Source organism: Phascolarctos cinereus, unplaced genomic scaffold (assembly GCF_003287225.1).
Source record: "Phascolarctos cinereus isolate Bilbo 61053 unplaced genomic scaffold, phaCin_HiC Scaffold_5;HRSCAF=322, whole genome shotgun sequence".
In the NCBI taxonomy this organism is placed as follows: domain Eukaryota; kingdom Metazoa; phylum Chordata; class Mammalia; order Diprotodontia; family Phascolarctidae; genus Phascolarctos; species Phascolarctos cinereus.
In genome coordinates this window covers 230,826,487-230,848,265 of record NW_027555958.1, presented here as the reverse complement: position 1 = coordinate 230,848,265, position 21,779 = coordinate 230,826,487, and the positions used below count along the sequence as shown (strand labels likewise).

The following is a 21,779-nucleotide window of genomic DNA, read 5'->3' as shown; positions in this document are numbered from 1 at the left end:
ATATAGCAGCCAACGCAGAAAAAGAACATCTAGGCTTACAGAAATCCCAGTGCAATCTCTTTCCACCAGGCCAGTCATCCTTTCGGTGGTTGGCTATCAATAAACACTTAGAATACCCCCACAACACAGATTCTAAGTCAACTACTTACTTAAATGGGCTTCAATTTCCCCAATACTTCCAGATCAGCTACAACTTCATAGCTGTTCACAGAAATATTCTTATTGATCCCAAAGGGCCTTTTGCTTTGTTAAAGGGAAGGAACCAACTGCACCCCCAAAGCAATCAACCCCCTTTACAAGCTTTGTTTCTAAAAACCAATACTTTAATATACAAACCTGGTAAAAAATATTGAAGGATTCTGTCCTTTCAACATCCACTACCATCAAACTCACCAAACACTCAAGGCACGAGATGCTTAAAAGAAGACAAACCTGATTCACACTTCAATGTAGTCCAAGGACAACATTTTTTCACAACTATGCTTATATAAAATACTGTCTTACATTAACCCATATCACTACATGTAAGCCTTCACTGTCAAGCTTCAAAAAAGCCTATGTTTATCATGGAATCTGTCTGCCCTAAACCAAGAAAAAACACTTGGAGATGTCAAACTCTCCTTTAAACAATCCCTTGGCAAAAAGGACTAGTGTCAAAGGGAGGAGCCCAAAGAGGTGTGGTACTGCCTGGGTACCATTTCCAATATATCACACATGACAAGCACTATTTTTTTTGTGGGGGGAGTTGAAAAGATATGAATTATGATTCACGATCTTCCAAACCTTGGTTACATAAAGAACATTCTAGACTTAAAGAGAAAACTGCTGTCCCTGGTTTAATGGCCAACACGAAGACAATAAAATAAATATCTCATTTAAAAAAAAATCAAATGACTCTCCTTGGCATGGAGGTGAGGCAGGGCGATAATTCTGCTATTTTGGGATAAATCCAAGTAAAGATTTTGTTCACTCTCCCAGCACTCTGCATAAGAACACACCCCAGACTCTCAGTTTTTCAGCTGGTAAAAAATAACAGAGCTAATTTGTTTAAATAATGCCTAGTTGGGGAACATTTGTTAAGTGACAATAACAGTTTATTCCTAAGTGTCTGGAAGCTCAAACCCCTGAAGCAGGCTGTCTGAAAGCAAAACTAGAAGAAAAAAAGAAAAGAAAAGAAAAACTCAACGTCCACAGCATTCAGAAACTTTTTTTTTCTACTTTTTATTTTCCTGCTCTAATGAACTCTGGTCACTGAGCTTCCAAAAAAAAAAAACCTAACCAATTTCAGGTGAACCCACTGCCCATCCTTTACTTGTTGGGTCTCCAAATGCTGGGCAGGTTGGACTAAGCACCTAGTGCAAGAAACTTATTCTGGTAAAGCTGAAATCTGGATAATCAAGGGTATCTGACAGGCGGGCAGATGTGACAAATCTGCAGAAATCAGGACAAGGCAAGGGACCAGGCCAGGCTGCTCATCTACTGGCTAACAGCGGAACAGCTCTATCTGTTGGACTCTTTATAATGATCATTTTCAATCAGCAAAGTCCACAGCAAATATCTGTGAGCATTGCAACTATAAATCCCTTTTCTTAAAGCTCTCTTTAATACTTGTATATCTTCTTTGGGGCACTGGGGAATGAGTTTCCAGATCAGAATTCAGCTCTCTTCCTGATGTGGCCTGCTAAAAAACGAACTCAGTTTACATGCCTCCATGTGACTTTTTAAAAACTATTCTGCCATCCCCAAACAAATGTCATTCCCAGGCATGTATTCCACAAAAACAGCACAAGCCATGCTGTCACCAACCTCTGTGTAATCCACTCAACTTGCCAACAGCTATGTCTAGTCTTGGGATGAGTTTATCTAACCACTGAAGAGGCCAGTCTGAAACACATGGAGGAACCAGAAGGGATTTTCCTTCTTGTTTAAAGATTCTTTAAAAAGCACATGTTCCAGGCACAAGGATGTTTAGAACCTGCCAAGCCAGGTAGCCTTCACACCTTCCAAAGTGTAGACAAGCATGGTGCTCTGGGGAAAAAAAAATACCTGTTTCTCCAGCCCCTCATTGATATCTTCCTAGTCCTATACTCTCGATTTGGAAAGGGGCAGGGTGGCGATGGCTGGCAGATAGTACATCTAATCTGTCCCATTTGGGTGGCTACACACTTAACTTCAGGAGAGTACCAAGACAAGCACATATACAAACTCCCAGCCCACACAGTTCAGGCATGCCCCCACGGGCAACGCACACATGCATGTCAAAAAAAACCCAAAAGGCACATCCCTAGGGCCCTGTGGTTCTTTGGCTGGAAGAATGACGGCTTTATAACACTGCAACTCTCAATGGCGAGGCCCTCTCACCACCACACCCCACCCCGGGGCTGCCAATTAGGGCACTTGCGCCCCCCACCCCCTTCCCCAGGGATGTCTGGCAGCTTAGGGAGGGAGAGGGAAGAGAGGCGAGGGGAAGGAGGCCCTGCCTAGCCATACTGAAAGTACAGGAGAAGAAAAAAACTTTTCCTCCCTCCACCCCCCACCTCGTCCTTCTTCTCTCTCCCACCCCCACCCTAACTCTTCCTCACAGAGGAACCCCAGCTAATGCAAAAATGAAACTTATTAAGTTTCTTGCCTACCTTAGATGGCTCTGCAACAAGTGCATGTGTGTGCAATCCGACCAGGAGACCGGTCTCGGCTGGGGGGTGGGGGGGAAGGAGGGGGTGCAGGACTGATGGAGTAATTTCAATATTAATTTATGACAGAGCCGCCTCCTCTCTCAGCGCTACTCACTTACAGTACAACCCTCCTCCTGTAAACAAATATCGCTCCGCCAGGAAACATACTCCCCATATGCATGGCCCCTTCCCCCCTACTCAATAGCCTCCCCCCCATCCCCCCCCAATGCATGCTCCCCACCCCCGCCTCTCTCCAGGAAGCTCCCAGCTCCTCTCGCAACCAGCCCTCTACCCCCTCCCTCCTCCTCCTCCTCCTCTCCTCCTTCTCCTCCTCCACCCTAGCGAGAAACTTACTCCGCATAAGCCTACACCCTCCCTTCAGGAAATCTACTCTCCATATGCATACAGCCTCCCCGCAGGAAATCTACTCCCCACTCCCCCACCCCGTCCCTATATGCATGCACCCCTCCCCTCTGGAGATCCCTCCCCCTCCTCCTCCTCTTCCACCAGCGCCCTGCCCGGCTAGAAACTTACTCTGAAGCGTGCAGTCTCCTCTACCCTGGAAACTTACTGCCCTGTATAACGCCCGCCCTTGCCCCCTCTTCCCCAGACCTCTTCACGCCAGCAACTTAAAAAGTCTCCGCATGCAGACTCTTCTCTCCTTCCCTCCTGGAAATCTGCAACGCTGGGCTCTGCCCGGGTGCATCCACCCTCCCCTCCAGGAAACTTACTCCCCATCTGCATGCACCGCCTCAGAGCCTTAAGCTAGGAGGAAAGGGGAGAAAGGAGAATACATCTGTATCCATCGCCCCTCCCCCGGCTGCAGCCCAGGCTGGGCAAAGCCACTGTAACCTGGTCTTACCTTTGGTTCTGCCCCCCCCCCCGACATCCTCCCCCTTCCCCAAACCTTTCTTACCCCGCTCCCCAGCGCCCCGTCCTCGCTCCCATTACCCACCCCTAGCAACCGTTCCCAAGCTCCTCTCGCTTTTTTTATTTTATTTTTTTTTAATCCAAGGATGCAAATTCCTCCCCTGTCAGCAAATCGACTGTCAAATTATTTTCTTGCAAAAGGAGAAAAGGGGAGGGGAGGAGGGAAAGGAGAAGCAGAACAAGGAGGAGGGAACGGGGGGGGAGGAGAGGGCAAGCGTGGAGATATCCCTCCGCTGAGATGGGTCTGGCCCCAGGCTGAGAAAGCAGGAAGTAAGGTGTCCAGCGCCCCAGCCTCTCCCAGCCAGCCTAGCAGCCCAAGCAGCCCAGCCTGAGCCTGGGGGACCCGACCTCATTGTTTGCATCCTTCCAACGGGAGCTTTGTTATTTACTGATTTATCCTGCAAAAGCTCGCCTCTCTCCAGGGATCCAGGGGGAGCAGGGAGATGCAGGAGGTGGGGGGGAGGGGCTCAAGTCCAATGCCAAGGGAGGTAGGGACCGCAGGGCAGGTACAGCGGCCGCCCAGCGGAGGATCTGTCAAGCCAAGCTGTAGGGGAACCCCCCCTCCCCTCCCCCACTCTCTCCGCCCTTCACTGCTTCTACTAGTGGAAAGAGGCCTGGAGGAGGGGGGCGTGGGTATGGCCTGGGCGCTGCCTCCTAGATCCAGACCTGTATGGGAGCGTGTCCTGCTATGCTTGAACCGTCCGCCTTCTCCCGCACCCCATTTACTGGAATTCACTCATCAGTAAATTGAAGTCTGATTTGTTACAATTTCTCGACTGTAAGCTGAAGCGGGGGGGGGGGGCTGGGGGAAGAGATAAAGTCCTCCACCATATCTCCCACCTACCCCCGCTGCTTTTGGCTTGGGGACCCAGATGGGGCGCCCAGGAAAAGGCATCGGGCTTGAAAGGTTCAGGGCAAGCGCATCCCTCTCTGAGCGAGGAGGATGGGGGGAGGGCGGCCCAGGCTCTAGACGTGGTAGAAAATGTAGATCTCTCTAGGGAGGGGTCTCAGGCCCTCGGAAGGAGGCTAGGGAGGGAGGTTGCCTAGGAGAGAGGGGCTGGGGACAGCGCCTGGGAAGGGGAGGGAGTGCATGGGGTGCAGCCGCTGGAGTACGCCCCTCCTCACACGCCATGACTGTGTAACGTAGTGTAAGGGAGGAGGGGACTGAAAAAGGAGGCAGCCCGAGCTGGGTTAGTATTGGTGCAAAACCTAAACCCTTTCCTCCCGGTCTCCTCCTCTACCTCCTCCTCTTCCCAGTCTCCTCCTCCTCCTCCAGTTGCCTTCTTCTTCTCCTTCTCCCCCTCCTCCTCCTCCTCCTACTCTGCGGGGGAAGCTGCTGCACCCAAACTCTGAGCCAAAGCGGGCTGCGAAATAGGTGGAGTGGGAAGATGAAAAGCCACTAACGGGTTAAAACATCTCCCCTAGCTGCCAAACTCTGCCCAAAAAGCCACGATATGGTCCTGAAGTTAGCATGAGCCGGAGCGGGTATGCCCAGGTGTGTGACCTGAGTCTGTGTCCCACTTCCTTTAAGTATTTCTTGGAGTCCCAAGCCGAGGAATTTTTTTTTTTTAATGCGCTGATCAGACAAATGTCTTGTCTGCAAGCCAGATTAGAGGTCTCTTTCCTGGAGGGCCGACCAGACATGCCGAGTTATTTCCAAAGGGGAAACTTACAGTAGGTTTCTGTATTTCAGTGAGACAATTAAAAGGTTTATGAGGGGGATGCTGGGGAAGGGACCAGATAGATGGATTCCTTCCTTTCACCCACCCCAGTATTATGTAACGACAAATGGCAGCCAGGCTTCTCCAACCACCTATCCCTTTTCTCCTCTACCCTTCCCCTTCCCCAGCCACATGGGTGTTGGGTGTGGACTGGGTGGGGGGAAGCTATATTGGGATCTTTAAGCATGAGGTCATCGGCTGGAGAGAGCTGCTGCCAGAGTAAATGAGATTGTGTGTGTATGTGAAGGGGTGGAGGGGCAGGGATTCTTGGAGTTCTCCCCTAACACTTGGAAAATTCTCCTTCTAGCCCAGTTTGCGGGCTGGGGAGGGGCCTGCAGAAAGGCCAGCCGGTCTTGCTTGCTGGAATGACTTGACAATATCCCAGTTCCTAAGCACTGCAACTTCACTTTTAGAGAGTCCAGTATAAGTTGAGGAGTCAAGACAAGAGTTCACTCCTGCAGAATGGTATATACTAAGAGGCAGCAACTGCTCCTTCCCTCATGGATGCTGGAGTACTCAAAGACCAAGTACTTTTTTGAAGTACTATCCCCAAAGGCCTGGTTTAGGTAGGACCAAATAAACTCACTCCATCCAGTAAGTATCAGGGGAAAGAAAGTATCCTGGACAAAGGCATTTCTCAATCTCAAGGATTACTGGGAAAGGATGACCCTCCCTCCCAGAAGCCACTGGGGCTTATAGTAGGAGCTGAGGAGAAACAGTGCTGTTTGCTTTTTTCCAAGAAGCAGCTGGGACTTGAGACTAATGAGGTACTTTTGGAAAAGACCTCAACTCTGAAAAGACTCTGAAAGAACCCAGTTTAGAACTTTGAAGCCAACCCAGAAAGGATTTCATCTTGTCTTTGTCTCTTCCTCTCTTCCTAATACCTTTCTCAGATCCACTTACAGGAATGAGACTAGACAGCAGAGTATAGGGTTTGGGGGATCAAAGATGATTTAATAGAGCCATTGCCACTTTAAGCCTCCAAGCTACCTGACCCTGAGGTTAACACCTGCAGTTAAACTTGAAGCTTAATATAGCACCCTCTCCCATTCCTAGTGAGTCCGGGAATGTCAGCTTCCAGAAAAAACATGAGCCTTCCTTGATTACCTGGAGCAAGGAGACACAAGGAAACCAGATGCCAAAATGATCCAAAGATTTTCACTTAGTAAAGGTACAGTATCATAGCCATCTCTCAATTATCCACACAAATCAAAAAGAACCTCAGTTCTAATAGGAGGTTAGGATACCTAGGTTCTCTAGTTCTGTCCCCAATTCTACAGAATTAGGTGGCTAGACTTGGTCATCTCAAAGGCTCCTTAGAGCTAGGAATGTGTTGGTAAATGTTTAACAACTGGCTTTTGTGGGGAGTAAGAGTGGAGGGAAATGTACCCATGATCCACTTTAACTTTAATTTACATTATTAACATTTTCTCCATCACTTTCTTAAGTCTTAAGACAGTCAACAAAAGAAAAAATCAAGCCCCAATTTTGTAGCCTTTGCCTATTTTCAAGGTGTAAATGCTCACACTGAAAATGTATGAGTACCTTTCTCTCCAGAGCCAGTTAAAGCTGGCTCCAACACACCCAATGCTTACAGCCTTAAACTTCTAAAAACAATTCTAATAGATCACATTTATATGGTATTATTAAGATTATAAAGAGCTTTCTTCCCAGCAGCCCTGAGACAAGTAAAATTCTGGAGGGAAGTAACTTCTCTCTATGCCTCAGTTTTTTCTCATTTATAAAAATGAAAGGGTTGGATTAAACAATTTCCAAAGTATCCTTACAATTCTAACTCCTGTAATCCTATTTCCCTAGTATTATCCTGATTTAACAGATGAGGAAACTGAGGTTCCACATATCAAGTAACTTACTTAAAGGTCGCATAACTCAGGGCACTCGAACCTAGGTGTGTTTTAATTCCTGTAAGCGAAACTCTCTGATAACTGGTATTAGAAACATGTTCAGTCACAGGCTTTAAAAAAAATTCAAAATGTTATCATGGATCACAAATCTTATACTGTATTCCCCAAGCTCCTCCTGGAACTAACAGTGCTGTAAAATTATAAGGTATTATATAGTATCATTATTATTATCATCTATAGGTTTGAGTTCTCTCTGTTCCCAACACTTGGCCCTGACCTTCATTGGTAGGGTACATTTTAACCTGTGTATTCAGAAGAAATCTTCCAACAACAATAAAAAAAAGAATTCTGCAGCCTCACATTGCTGCTGTATTCCTCTACTCTTATCTAGACAGCCAGCCTTTAACTACTCCACCTTAGCGCAGTCTTGACCAAAAGCTGACTATCTCACCATCTTCAACCACTATGCCTTTTTACCAACGATGATAGCAAATAGCCAGATTGATGTGAGTTTTTCCTTTTCTCCCTCCCTTTGTCCGTTCTTCAGTAAAGCATCTATGTACCCAGCAAGAAAAACTTGCATTCAAGTCAAGAACCCAAAGCCTGCAGGCTTCCTGAAATAATTTCAATGCTTTTTCCCATGTACAAGCCAGAAGGGAGCAAAGTGGAAAATCAACTGGATTGTAATGGACCTAGAATCTAGGGAATTGTCAAGCCCTGATACCTCTCTTTGTGGCAGACAGGGCAAAGTGGGTGGGCAAGAGTAAGGACGTGGTGGAAACTGATCAGAGTGTAATTTAAAGAAAGAAAGATAGCAGGGATGCCAGGGACCCAGGGAAAGCCAAGGAAGAGGTGATTGTAGGAAATCACCAGCATTTTTCTCTCCCTAAGAATGTGCCAGGCAACAGACTTCTTTAGCTGGCAAAATATACAACTAGTCAGTTAGTAGGTAAACATTTATTAAGCACCTACTGTATGCTAAACACCAGAAATATAAATATGAAAGACAGTCCCTGCCCTCAAGAAGCTTACAATCTAATTGAAGAAGAAGACACCAAAAGGAAGCTGAGGCAAGGGGAGGGTTGAGGAAGAAGATACCCATGTGGGGTCATGGTGCAGTCCAGTCCAAAGGGAGCAAGCTGATGGAAACTGAATGTCTGGTCTGGAAGCTTTCTTTAAATGGAGGCTAAGCATTAGTATTAGCATTAGTATTATTTGCTCTTTTTTTTCCTTCTGGTTTGTTTCTTCTTTCTTGTGGTTCCTCCTATTGGTTCTAATTCTTCTTTACAACATGACTAATGTGAAAATATGTTTAATAGGAATGTGTATGTAGGGCCTATATCAGATTGCATGCCGTTTTGGGGAGGGAGGCAGAGAGGGAAGGGGAGAAAATGTACAATTCAAAAGCTTATGGAAGTGTTGAAAACTAAAAATAAATTAATTTTTAAAAATAAATAAGGCAATGGAAAAAAATAAGTGGAAGCTTGGGAGGAGTTCTTTGTTTGTTCTTTAGCCCTCCATTCAAAAGAGCAGAGGGTACTGTGAGTACTGATGAAGTGTGAGTACCAAAGCTGATTCAGGCTTGAAGGGTGCTGAGTTTCCTGATCAATGGGTTAAATGAGAGAAATAGGATTGAGAGGCCAGTGTAGTGATTGCCAGTAGTTTGACTCAACTTTTCCAAGCCTCAGTGTCTTCACTGGTAAAATGAGGGGTAGGAATAGATGGTGTCAGAAGTCCCTTCGAGTGCCAATGTTCTATGATTCTGTCAAAGGGAGAAAGAATAGGGCTGAAAGTGAATGAACACATAGCTGATTCACAATCAAATGGAAATGTCCTCATGGGACATTCTTATAATATTCTTGGAGATGTTATCAGTGCCCTAAATATAACCAGCTGGAATTATTTTTAAGTATGACCCCATTTGGAAATGAAGATTATAATTTTTTTTTGAGAACATCTACCTTTGAGGATAAAGATGGGGAACATATTTGGTCACTCATCAAAGAAAGAGGCGCTAGCCATATTCTTCCTGTCATAGTAGTAACAGATGGCCAAAAATGTTTCTCAAGTGGGAAAAACCAGAGGCCTGGCAACATGGGGCTAGAATATCATGAAAAATGCAACCTCTGATTCCTGTCCTACTGTCTGCTAGAGTTGGAAAGCAGAGGGAGAGAACATCATTGAATTCCTGTTTCACAAGCCAGGGTCCACGAGGACAGGACAAGTCAAGTGTGGTGTTATAGAAATGAGTGATGGGTGTAATTAATGGCACTGGTAAAGGAGGGCTCGGTGATCAAGGGGTAAATGAGTCAGCTGCAAGTTTAAGCAATGAAACCATGTGGCCGTGGGGTGTTTCTCAAATTCTCGCTTATTTGGGGAAAGCATAATGTGCTATTCTGTAATAGCTAGTGCAAAGGGGTGGGGGGTGGAGGTGGAGAAAGTCATGGAAACAGAGATCTTATGTAACCATCATTAAACCAATAGGATGGCATAGTTTGCTTACAGTCAGCTCAACTCAGGAGTCTATTAGGGTGAATGGTGTTAAGAAAACGGGCACATTTTCATTTAAGATTGACATTTCCCAAGATAAGTGACAGACCTAGTATTTGTTTAGTTAATACTAAGTGATTCTATCTCCAGCATAGGGAAGTGGGGTGGGGCCAGAAGGATATGTTTGAGGCTTCTGTGTAGGTTCTCAGATGAGGACAGAGGAAAATGGGATCAAAGAATTGAGATAAGGAAAGGTCCTTACAGATCACTTAATGCATCCTCCTGCAAATCAAAAAAGGTAAGCAATTTGCCTAAAGTTAAAGGCAGCAGGGTTTAGTGAGGGGAAAAAAAACAACACCCTATTGGAAGTTAGGAGAAAGATCCCTGAGTTTGAGTCCTGCCTCTAATTCTTACTAGCTGTTCTACTCCAAGCAGCTTGCTAAACTTTTGTCAGCCTCTATTTCCTCATTACAGCAAAGTAATGATGCAATGAAATAAACTGGAATGGAAGATATGATATGATGTGATGTGATATGATATGATATGATATGATATGATATGATATGATATGATACGATATGATGTGATACAGTGCAATGCAAGGTAATATGGAAGACAGTAAGGTTTAGTGGAGACAGCCAGATGACACAGTGGATAGTGTGCAAGACCTGGAGTTAGAAAGACTCCTCTTCCTGAGTTCAGAAGTGACCCCAGACACTTACTAACCATTTGACCCTGGGCAAGTCACATAACCGTGTTTGCCTCAGTTTCCTTATCTGTAAAACAAGCTGGAGGAAGGAAATGACAAACCATTCTAGTATTTTTGCCAAGAAACCCCAAACGAGGTCACAGAGAGTTGGACTAAAACAACTGAATAACAACAAGTTTTAGTGGATAGAAAGCTGACCTGGGAATCAAGAAAACAGATCTAGAATCAAGTCCTTCCTCTAACACTGGACTATGTGATCCTAGGCAAGTTAATTAACCTCTGAGGGCCTCAAAGACTATAAATTGCAAAGCAATCAGAGATCTGCATTGGGAAAAGAAGTTTCCACACTGAGAGTTCCCCATAATAATGAAATCCCAAGTCTGATAAAAAAATAAAAACATCCTATAATGGAATGGAATGGGTGAGTCAATCTGGCATACTAGATGGAGAACTAGCTCTTTGGAGTCCAGATGTGATTTCGGGTCTTATCTCTGACACTTACTGGGTAAACAGACGTTCATGGAGAGAGAAGGTAGGTCAGCAGGTGCTGGGCCCTGGGGGCAACATTATCATTGGCCTTTCAGTAATACTATTCCCAGGGTGTGCTGTACCAATGTTGGCACCCCTTGCCTGACTGTGTAACCCTGGGCGAGTGACCACCTTTCATTGTCCCAGATCATTATGATTATAAGTTGACAAATGGGTGCAGGATCAGTACCATAGAGGGAGCTTCCTTGCTAGAAGTTCCTAACGAGGATGAAATCAAGGATTTGAAAGAAATAAAATTCAGATATGATAATATCTGTGAGAGGCTGGGTATAGTGAATAGAAGCGTACCTGGCCTTGGAGTCAGGAAGACCTAGGCTCCTGACATGCCTTGGACACATATTATTTGTACCACCATTGGCAAATTGCCCAACCTCTTAGTGACCCATCAGCTTTCCAAGACAGTAAGTTTCAATGGTGTCCACACCTAGCAAGGTGATTGTGAGGATAAAATGAGATAATGTCAGTTCTCTAAATGCCAGCTATTATTATCATTGAGTAGCAAAGCCAGCACAGGAACTCAGGCTTCTTGACTTCCAGTCCATCACTCGATCAACTTCCGCCTTCTGTCTGCCTCCTTAAATCATATTTCCATGGAAAAACTGTTTTTTCCAAAAAAAAATTTCCAACCCTATAGAAAAGTCAGTGCAAACCATTTAGGTTATGGTTTAATATCCTGCACCTAAAAAGATGTGCTTCCTCAACAAGGTACACGTTTTGACATTAGTTATGGCAATTGTCACAGAGAGTGGTCCATAGTCAGCGGATATTCTCTGAGGGTTCATGGTGTGTCATTTATAAATAGAATTTTAAAGTTGGAAGAGATCTTGTAAATGCCTTATTCTTGGAGTAGTGCTGTAAGCTTCCTGAGATCTCAGATTCATTCAAAGACATCATTCATCATCATCATCATCATCATCATTATCATTGTTGTAATAATAGTAGCTGGGGCAGATAGATGGCACAGTGGATAGAATGTTGAGCCTGGAGTCAGGAAGATTCTTCTTCCCAAGTTCAAATTGGACCTCAGACATTTACTAGCTTAGTGTCCCTGGGCAAGTCATTTAACCCTGTTTGCCTCAGTTTCCTCATCTGTAAAATGAACTGCAGAAGGAAATGGCGAACCACTCCAGTATTTTTGCCAAGAAAACCCCAAATGGGGTCACAAAGAGTCAGACATGACTGAACAACAAAAATAATAATAGCTAACATTTATATAATGCTTTTTTTAAAAAGGCAATTGGGGTGAAGTGACTTGCCCAAGGCCACACAGCTAGTAAGTGTCAAGTGTTTGGTCTGAGGCCGCATTTGAACTCAGGTCCTCCTGACTTCAGGGCCGGTGCTCTATCCATTGCACCACCTAACTGCCCCTTATATAATGCTTTGAAGTTTGCAAAGCACTTTACAAATATCTCATTTTCTCTTTATACAGCCTTAGGTGATAGATACTATAGTTATCTCTACTTTGCAGATAAGGAAACTGAGGCAGACAGAGGTTAAATGACATGCCAAGGATCCTATCACACAGCTAGTAAGTGTCTGAGGCCAAATTTGAACCCAGATCTCCCTAACTTAAGGCACAGTCCTCTACCAATGTGTGACATAGTTGCTTTTGGTAGTGATGACTTCTTCCAGAAGGCAGTTTGATGGAAAAGGTACTAAATTTGGAGTCAGAGACAATGGGTTCTTTTTTTAAAGTTATTTTTATTTATTTCATTAAATATTTCACAATTACATGTAAAAAAATTTGAACATTCGTTTAAAAAAAATTTTGAGTTCCAAATTCTCTCTCTATACCCTCCCCCACCCCTTGAGAGGGCAAGCAATATGATATCAATTATACATGTGAAGTCATCCAAAATTTATTGCCATATTAGCCAGGTTACAAAAGAAAATATAGACACACACACTAAAAAAAAAAACAGTAAAAATAAAGTTTTTAAAAGTGTGTTTGATTTGAGACAATGGGTTCTGATCTTGGTTTTACCACTTACTACTATCTGTGTGACTTTTGGCAAGTCCCTTAACACCCCTGGGCCTGAGGCCTTTACAATTGATTCCAGGTCCATTGCCCTTTCCACCAGCTGCCTCATTGAGCAGAGTGGAGTGGAGAGAAGGGGACAAATTTGAAAGACTGACACAGTTGACCATACTTGGCAACTAAATGGATGAGGGGGAGGAGGGAGGACTAAGGGAGAGTGAAGAATTAACCCCCGACTCACTCTAACACTTAGCACAGTGCCTGCCACTAGTAGATGCTTAATAAGTGTTGATTGATTGACTGAACTGCAAGGATGGTGGCACCCTCAACTGAAATAGGGAAGTTAGGAAGAAGAGCAAGTTTTGGGAGGAATTTGAATCCTATTTGGGACATATATGAGTAATCTACGGGACATCCAGGTCCAGATGTCCAGCTGATAATGCAGTCTGCAGCGCAGTCTTTTCAATATAGTGACTATAGCAGCCTCCAATAGAAGAGCTGTGTGGTCAGCCAGCTAGCAACAGCTGTGTTCTGTAGTCATGGCCTAGTGCAGGTGTGGGGAACCTGCAGCCTTAATAAAAGGATTTGTTCTGTGAGGTTTGGATTCAATCAAAGGGCCACACTTGAGGACCTAGAGGGCCACATGTGGCCTCAAGGTCACAGGTTCCCCACCTGTGGCTTAATGGGAATTTCTAGTGGGTATGATCTCCCTTGCATTATGTGGATTCTACCTTCATTCTCTTCTACCTCCATCCCCAGCTTCTGTCCTATGCTGGTACTACTTGGACTGGGATAAGGCGCAGGACCAGGGGTGTGCTAGAGCCAGGTCCTACCAGCGAGCTGATTGTTAAATTTCCTATGTGAAACACTTACACCTCGGAAAGCTGCAACTACTACAAATCAGGGCCTGATTTATAGTTTTGTTGATTGACTAGACGTAAGGAAGGGATGGAAAAAATGTTAGTAATGCTGATGAAACTTAAAAGTGTGTTATACATACATTTCTCCCTCCCAGAGAGCCAGTTGTTAAATATTTACCAACATGCCTCTGCCCAGGACTCCCAAACATGGTCGAGCTAAAAGTCCTCTATGGTGCCAGGTAAGGTCTGGTGGAAGCAGCATGCTATGACCAAGTAGAATAAGATAGGATAATCCGCAGTGTTATTGTCTATCTCCAAGTCCATGAGAAAGACCAGAGGTGAGAAATGGGTCATATGAGTAGGAAGAGATTAGTTATCAGATTGTCTAATACATGATCTGGGAAAAGGGCCAGAGGCAGCAGGTGTGTTCATAAAGCAGGAGAACATAACCGACAGCAAGTTAAATGAGATCCCAGGGAGCAGGCAGGAGACAACAGTTCTAGGCCGAGTGAGGGTCGGCAGAACTGCCTGATACCAAACAGAAAAAGGGAAAAGTCTGAGCCTAAGATAAAAGATTTTCTCATAATTTGTCATGTTCAGTGAGTTGAGCATCCCTGTGGATCTTTAAGCATGGGGATGGGAAGCTGGCTAGCTACCAAGTTGATATCCCTAAAGCACAAGTCTAACTGTCACTGCTCTGCCCACGAAGCTTCTGTGGCTCCCTATTGCCTCTACAATAAAAGATAAACCAACCTCTGTCTTTGGTATTTATAGCCTCTCTGAAATCTCTTTTTCATACTGTTTTCATATTGCTTCCCTCAACACACACACACACACACACACACACACATCTGGAGTACAATGTTCAGTTCTGAGCTCCACAGTATAAAAAGTACATTGATAAGTTGGAAAGTGTCCCAAGGAGGGCAAACGGGATGGTGAGGGGCTTTGAGTCAATGTTATATGAAGATCATTTAGGAGAAATGTCATTCATCTGGGAGAGGAGAAGGGAGACGATAGCTGTCTTCAAGCATCTGAGGAGGGGATTAGATTTGTTCTCTTTGGCCCCAGAGTGGAGAATCAAGAGAAATGGGAAGAAGATAGCAATAGGCAAATTTAGGCTTCCTAATAATTAGAGCTGCCCAGAAATGAGAAGGCCGTGCGTTCTGCCTCCTCAGTGGTCTTCAAGCAAAAGCTAGAGAAGGATCAGACATGCCATACTAGGGATTCCCGTTTCCTGTATACGAGTTGGACTCCGTGACTGCTAAGGTTCCTCCCAACTCTCAAACTCTGGATAAGCTACAGCTATGGATAGTTCCTGCTCATCTTGGCTACTTCCAGAATGGGAAGCAGCTGGATCAGTCAGGTCAATGCCCAGCAAAGAGCACCATGAATCCTGAATTTATGACTGTAGTATCATAAATTTAGAATTTAGAAGGGACTTCAGAGGTCATCTAACACAACTCTGCCATTTTACTGAGAGAGCTGAGGCCCAGAAGGGTTAGGAACTTATAGTCTGTCCTACCCACACACCGAGAAACAAGAGGGAAAGTCTGGTTAGACTGTTGCCAATAAACTGCAAATTTCACTGGCTGACCCATAAGCGTGTAATAACAGCCACCGTTCATAATGACTCATCCAAGGTGACACAGGCAAAAGCAAGATGTCAATCCAGATCCTATAATTCCAAATTCAGTATTCTTTCCATCGTAATCCACTGCCATCAATAATAGGCTTAACTGATTGACCTCTATAAGAGGCCTGCTGTGACTCCTGGAAAGGAAAAGACCATTCATGGACTCTACTTTCAACACATAATCCCCCTCTCCCGAAGTAGGACCTCCTCACCCAAAGCATGGTCACCTACCAATGCCTAAGGAACACGCTGAACCCTAAAACCCAGTGACCTTGACACAAAATTCTTCATTGTCAATGGAGGGATGGCTGATTTCTACCAAATACCAATACTAATTGTTCAAATGAGAAATTTTTTAAAAATGGACAGAGCCACACCAGCTGTGTGAAGTGGGCAAGTCCTTTCACTTCTCTGAGCCTTAATTAGCTTCTTTATTTGTAAAATGAGTATAATAATACCTGTAGCATCTACCTCACAAGGCTGTTGTGAGGACCAGAGGAGTTAATGTAGGTTTTATAAACTTTAAACTATTACATAAATTCTTAAATAAATTCTGGCTATTATTATTTTGTACTAGCTACCACAAACCAATTCCCAACTTCCAGCAACATCATAGCCATTGCTCATTAATAGAATAATAATTAGCATTTATATAACACTTTAAAGTTTACAAAGTACTATACAAATATTATTTCATTTAAATAATGATAAATAATTTATACAGCACGTGCTATGTGCCAGACACTGTGCTACACACTTTACAATTATCTCATTTGATCTTCACAACAAACCTGGGAGGTAGGTGCTATTATTATTATTCCCATTTTAGAGATGAAGAAACTGAGGCAGACAAGGGTCAGTTCTGAGGTCATATTTTAACTCAGATCTCCTTAACTGAAGATCCAGCACCTACATGAAAATGTACCAGATTTGGAATTAGAGGAGCTACATTCAAAACTCACCTCTGCCACTGCTACGTGAGCCTTAGCAAGTCACTTAACCTTTGTTTGCCTCAGTTTCCCCCTCTACAACATGAGAGGGTTGGACTAGATGATCTGTAAGGTCCCTTCCAACTTTTAATCTCTTATTTATGATTACAGCATGGTATCATGTCTTTGTACTCCCTGAATTCAGCACCACACCTTGCACATGATAGAAACTTAATTAATTTAATTAATCCTCACTAGGTTGGCCTGAATGTGCCCCTGTATCGATAAGGTTCAGTCCTGAATCTTTCTCAACACTACACAAACGGCCTTGACAGAATGTTTAGGTTTTTAAAACAGTTATTATTGATGACAGTTATTATTGCTGGAATTCAGTCCAACGAGTTGTCAGCAGCAGAAAGGGATGTGAGTCAATCAGACCTTTGTTCATTACATGAGAAGGAAGGGGCAGAATACAACTGCTGCTCATCTGTACTGGCTCCAGGAAATGACACCTTTGAATCAAGCTAGCTACAACAGGGGTACAGTATTTACCCATAGGACGTTTTTTGAAAGGCAGCCTTCAGAGGCATTGGCTCATCTTCAGGGTTCCAGTGCAAGAAGTTATTGGAGGGGATTTCAGATATAGCAAGGCAACATGATCAGAACAGTCTGGGAACATTCTGGGTTTCCTCCCTTCTCTGTGAGGTCCCCCTAGCATAATGAGGCATTCCACCTAGGGGTATATAGCATGTTTTGTGTTGTGTAGGGGAAGTGGTCAGGGTAACAATCATCGGATCTCTCTGAGCCTGTGAAAGCAAGCAGCTTGGGGACAAAGGCAGAGTTGTGATCTATATTTGTTATTCAGTTGTTCAGTCACGTCTAACTCTTTGTGACCCTATAGACTTGTCCATGGGGTTTTCTTGGCCAAGATACTGGAGTGCTTTGCCATTTCTGTCTCCTGTGTGTCCCCGTTTTACAGATCAGGAACTGAGGCCAACAGGGTTAAGTGACTTGCCTAGAGTCACACAGTTAGTAAGTGTCTGAGGCCGAATTTGAACTCAGATCTTCCCAATTCCAGGCCCAATGCTCTAACCCCTGTACTACTTAGCTGCCCAGTGACCTATATGGGAACTGACATTGACAAGTGTCCTCAGCATCAGCTATGAGCTGTATGTCTAAAGCTTCCGATTGAGACGTTCACTATTTTCCCAAAACTAAGGTGGCACAGTAGTTAGAGCAGTGGGTCTGGAGTGAGGAAGATCCGAGGTCAGATCTGATCTCAGACATTTACTAGCCATGTGACTCTGGGCAAGTTCACGTAACCCAACTGTTTACCTCAGTTTCTTCATCTGTAAAATGAGCCGGCGAAGGAAATGGCAAACCACTCCAGTGTCTTTGCCAACCTTAAACAGGGTCAAGAAAAGTCAGACGCAACTGAAAAATGACTGAAAATATATATGATTAAGTGACACATACATAGTACAATCAAGATATATAAGAGGTCAGAAAAAGGAATGCAGCTGCGATTGGGCTAGACTTCATGGACAAGATCAGAGGCATACTGAAGCCAGCTTGAACCAGCTGTTGAGTTGACTGTTAAGTTTTCAGCATAAGCATTTAACCCCTGGATTTTACCCCCTGGAAACTGAAAAGCCTACAAATCAGGGTTTGATTTATTATCTTGTACATTGTCTAGACTTAAGAAAGTCATGGAGAAAACATTGATAATGAAGATTAGACTTTAAAATGTGTCTGTGTACAGAGAGCTGGTTGTTAAATATTTACCATCACAGCACAAGAGGAGATGGAACTTGATGTAAGCCCTGAAACACGGTTAGTTGATATAAATACCAAATACTACAAGTACTTTCACATATTTTCACTGGGGGAAAAAAGTATGAAGCAAAATGATTCAGTGTAATTAGTGCTAGATTACAAGTTAGAGGGCCTAGATTCAAATCCTACTTCTGCCGCTTACTGCTTCTGTGACCATTTGTTATTCAGTTGTTTGACTCTTCATGACCCCATTTGGGTTTTTTTTTTTGACAGAGATACTGGAATGGTTTATTATTTCCTTCTCCAGCTCATTTTATAGATGAGGAAACTGAGGCAAACAAGGGTAAGTGACTTGCCCAAGGTCACACAGCTAGGAAGTGTCTGAGGCCAGATTTGAACTCAAGAAGATGAGTTTTCCTAACTTCAGGCCTAGTATGGGCAAGTCATTTAACCACTCTGAGTTTCCATTTCCCCCTCTAAAATGAGGATGTTGAATTAGATGACCTCTAAGGGTCCCTTTGGGCTCTAAACATATGTCTTTACAAGGCAGTGCTCAGAAGGTAGGAATGAGAGGAGCATGAGCTGTTTGAGAGGCAGTGAGTAGATAAGCCCGATTACCAAAAAGGATATATATATCAGGTAGTAATGGAAGAGAAGGTTGGATAGGTAAAATGAGGCTAGACTGTGAAGGGCCTTAAATGTCAGGCTATTCTTAGCCTGGGCCTAATAGAGCAAGCAGTGGGGTTTTCTGAGTAGGACAGTATGTGAAACAGTAGTTTGAATTCACATTCTAATCTCTAAAGTCAAAGATTTCAGAGGTCCAGCTCACCATCACCCTAACTGCCCTGGTCAAAGAGCCTAGGCACATTCCTTTTTCACGAGCTGCTCAGGCAGGGGTGGGGAACCTGTGGCCTAGAGGCCACATGTGGCCCTCTAGGTCCTCAAGTGCAGCCCTTTGACTAAATCAAAATTTGAAGGCCACAGGTTCCCCACCCCTGTGAGGACTGTTACAGAAGCTGCCTGGCAGTAGCTAAACCTGGGCTAAGTAGAATGCATTCTGATTGGCTTAGTTAATTTCCAAGGAGCCATTGAGTATGCTGTTACCCTGCTTGTGACAGAGAGGCTATGGACTCAAAATGCAGAATAAGACACACATTTTCAGATATAGCCAATGTGGGAATTTGTTTTGCTTGAGTATGTATGCTTTTACAAGAGTTTTTTTTCTTTCTTTTTCCCATTGTAAGGAGTATGAGGATAAAAGAGGAGGGAAAAGGAAAGAAAGAAAGAGGGAAAGAAAGAGGGAAGGGAGGATGGAGGAAGAAACAAAGAATAGAAGAAGGGAAGAAAAGGGAGAGAGAGAAGGAAAGGAGAAAAAAGGAAATAAGGAACAAATAAAGGAAAGGAGGAAAGAAGAGGGAGAGAGGGAGGGAAGGAAAAGGGAGAGAGGGAAGGAAGGGAGGAAGGGAGGAAGGGAGGAAGGAAGGAAGGAAGGAAGGAAGGAAAGAAGGAAAGGAAAGGAGGGAGGAAACAAAGGAAGGAAGGAAAAAAGGTCATTGAAGCATCCTTTGGAAAAATGTAGAGAAAAGGACAGAAGGAAAATCAGAAAAAAACCTAGTCAAGCCGCATAACTTTGAAAGCTATATATTGATCTTATATACTTTTAAAGGCTACCAAGCTGTACATAATAGAGACTTGGAACTTCATGTACAATCCTCTTTTTCTATTCAGTTGTATGTATGCAAATGTCCATTCCAATTGTTATTTGTTAAGTTCATAATAAAAACAATTTTGGAAAAGTACCCATTGAACAGAAGGAATTTAAATTTTGGGAGTTCCCAGCACCTGTGGTATCACACAGGTATAGACCTCATAGCCTTCCCCTACCCCGCAAAAACCCCTCTTGCAAGGAATATAGTGCCAGAGTCCTAACCCACTGACCACTAAGGCTTTGTGCCTTTTGTCGCCTTTAGGGAAGAAGGGCTCAGGAGATGCTGACAAAGGTACAGATATTTACAAAATTGTAGAATGAGAACAGGAAGATCCCTTAGAGGTCATTTAGTCATAGATTCAAGAGCTGGAAGGAACCTCAGAGCCCTTCTATACAACCCCTTTATCTTGGGCCCGGGGGATGTTAAATGACTTATCTCAAGTCATACAGATAGTAAGTGGCAGAGTTCAGATTAGAATCCATTATCTCTGACTCTTTCCAGAGCACCAAGCGGTCTTCTTGTTGATGGAATGAGAGAGAATCATCATTGCCTAGGGCTTTGGTGTATTTTCTACCCAAGATCTCAGGAACTTTATGGCACAACTCAGGTGAACACAAACCCAGGCACAATGCTGCAGGTAACCAGACTGCCCCAGGGCTGCACTGATTCATCACAATGAGGGAGCTATTTCTCTAGTTCTCCTGATCCAGCACAATATGGCCATAGAGCCAGCCCAGAAGCTTGGACTCTCCCTCACTTTATACGCTACCAAGAGGCCACATTTATGTGGTAGGCAGTCTGATGTCCTTAGGACCACTGACAGCTGCTACTACACCCTGTATTCAGTAAGGTGGTCTGATTATCCTAAGACACTAAGAACCAATACAAAGCTAGCACATCCCACACTGGTTCCTGTGCTGATGGTTAATAATAATAACAAAAATAAGATGTAATAATTATATAATATAGTAGCTAGCATGAATATAGTACTTACTAATGCCAGGTATTGTGCTGAGCACTTTACAACTGTGTTATTTGATCCTCATAACAACTCTGAGAAGTGGAGTACTACTGTGATCCCCATTTGATAGTTAAGTGACTAGCTCAAGGTCACACAGCTAGTAAGAGTTTGAGGCCGGCTTTAAACTCAGATCTTCAAGACTGCAGGCCCAGAGCTCTATCCACTACGCCATCCAGCTGCCTTGAAACTTTTGTTGTTGTTGTTTAGTAGATCAGTCATGTCTGACTCTTCATAACCCCATTTGGGGTTTTCTTTCTTTTCTCTTTCTCTTTTTTTTTTAAATTTAAGATGCATCATTTTTAATTTTTTTTAAAAAAAATTATTTCTTTTTTGTTTTCAACATTTGCTTTTATAAGATTTTTGAGTTCTAAATTTCCCCCCTCCCTCTACTCCTCCTCCCCAAGACGGCATGCAATCTGATATAGGCTATACATGTATGATCATATTAAGCATATTCACATTAGTTGGGTTGTGAAAGAAGAATCAGAACAGAAGAGGAAAACCATGAGAAAGAAAAAAACAAAAAACAACAAAAGATAGCGATCTGCATTCAGACTCTATGATTCTTTCTCTGGATGTGGATAGGATTTTCCATCATGAGTCTTTTGGAATTGTCTTAGACTAATGCATTGCTAAGAAGAGTTAAGTCTAACAAAATCAGTCATCGCAAAATGTTGCTGTTACTGTGTAGTGTTCTCCTGGTTCTGCTTACTTCACCCAGCATTAGTTCATACAAATCTTTCCAGGTTTTTCTGAAGTCTGCCTGCTCACCATTTTTTATGGAACAATAGTATTCCATTATATTCATATAGCACAACTTGTTCAGCCACTCCCCAATTGATGGACATCCCCTCAATTTCCAATTCTTTCCCACCACAAAAAGAGCTGCTAGAAATATATTTGTATACGTGGATCCTTTTCCCTTTTTTATGAT

The 21,779-nt window shown here is 43.6% G+C and overlaps 1 protein-coding gene across 17 annotated transcripts in view; it reads right to left on the bottom strand.

Annotated features, from left to right (window-relative positions):
- Window positions 1–21,779, bottom strand: part of TRERF1 (transcriptional regulating factor 1) — a 323,931-nt gene that overhangs the window by 280,182 nt on the left and 21,970 nt on the right. For 4 of the 17 annotated variants that reach the window (XM_078155356.1, XM_020976821.2, XM_020976815.2 and 1 more), the window contains exons 1-3: window positions 3,628–3,759; window positions 3,207–3,437; window positions 2,634–2,806 (exon numbers count right to left, since the gene is read on the bottom strand). The exons of 3 other annotated variants lie outside the window; for them this stretch is intronic. The gene's annotated coding sequence lies outside the window, so the exon portion shown is untranslated. Of the gene's footprint in view, window positions 1–2,633; window positions 2,866–3,026; window positions 3,080–3,206; window positions 3,438–3,627; window positions 3,760–3,950; window positions 4,128–21,779 lie in introns of those variants that run through there. 10 more of the 17 variants (XM_020976830.2, XM_020976831.2, XM_020976833.2 and 7 more) reach the window with 6 other exon arrangements.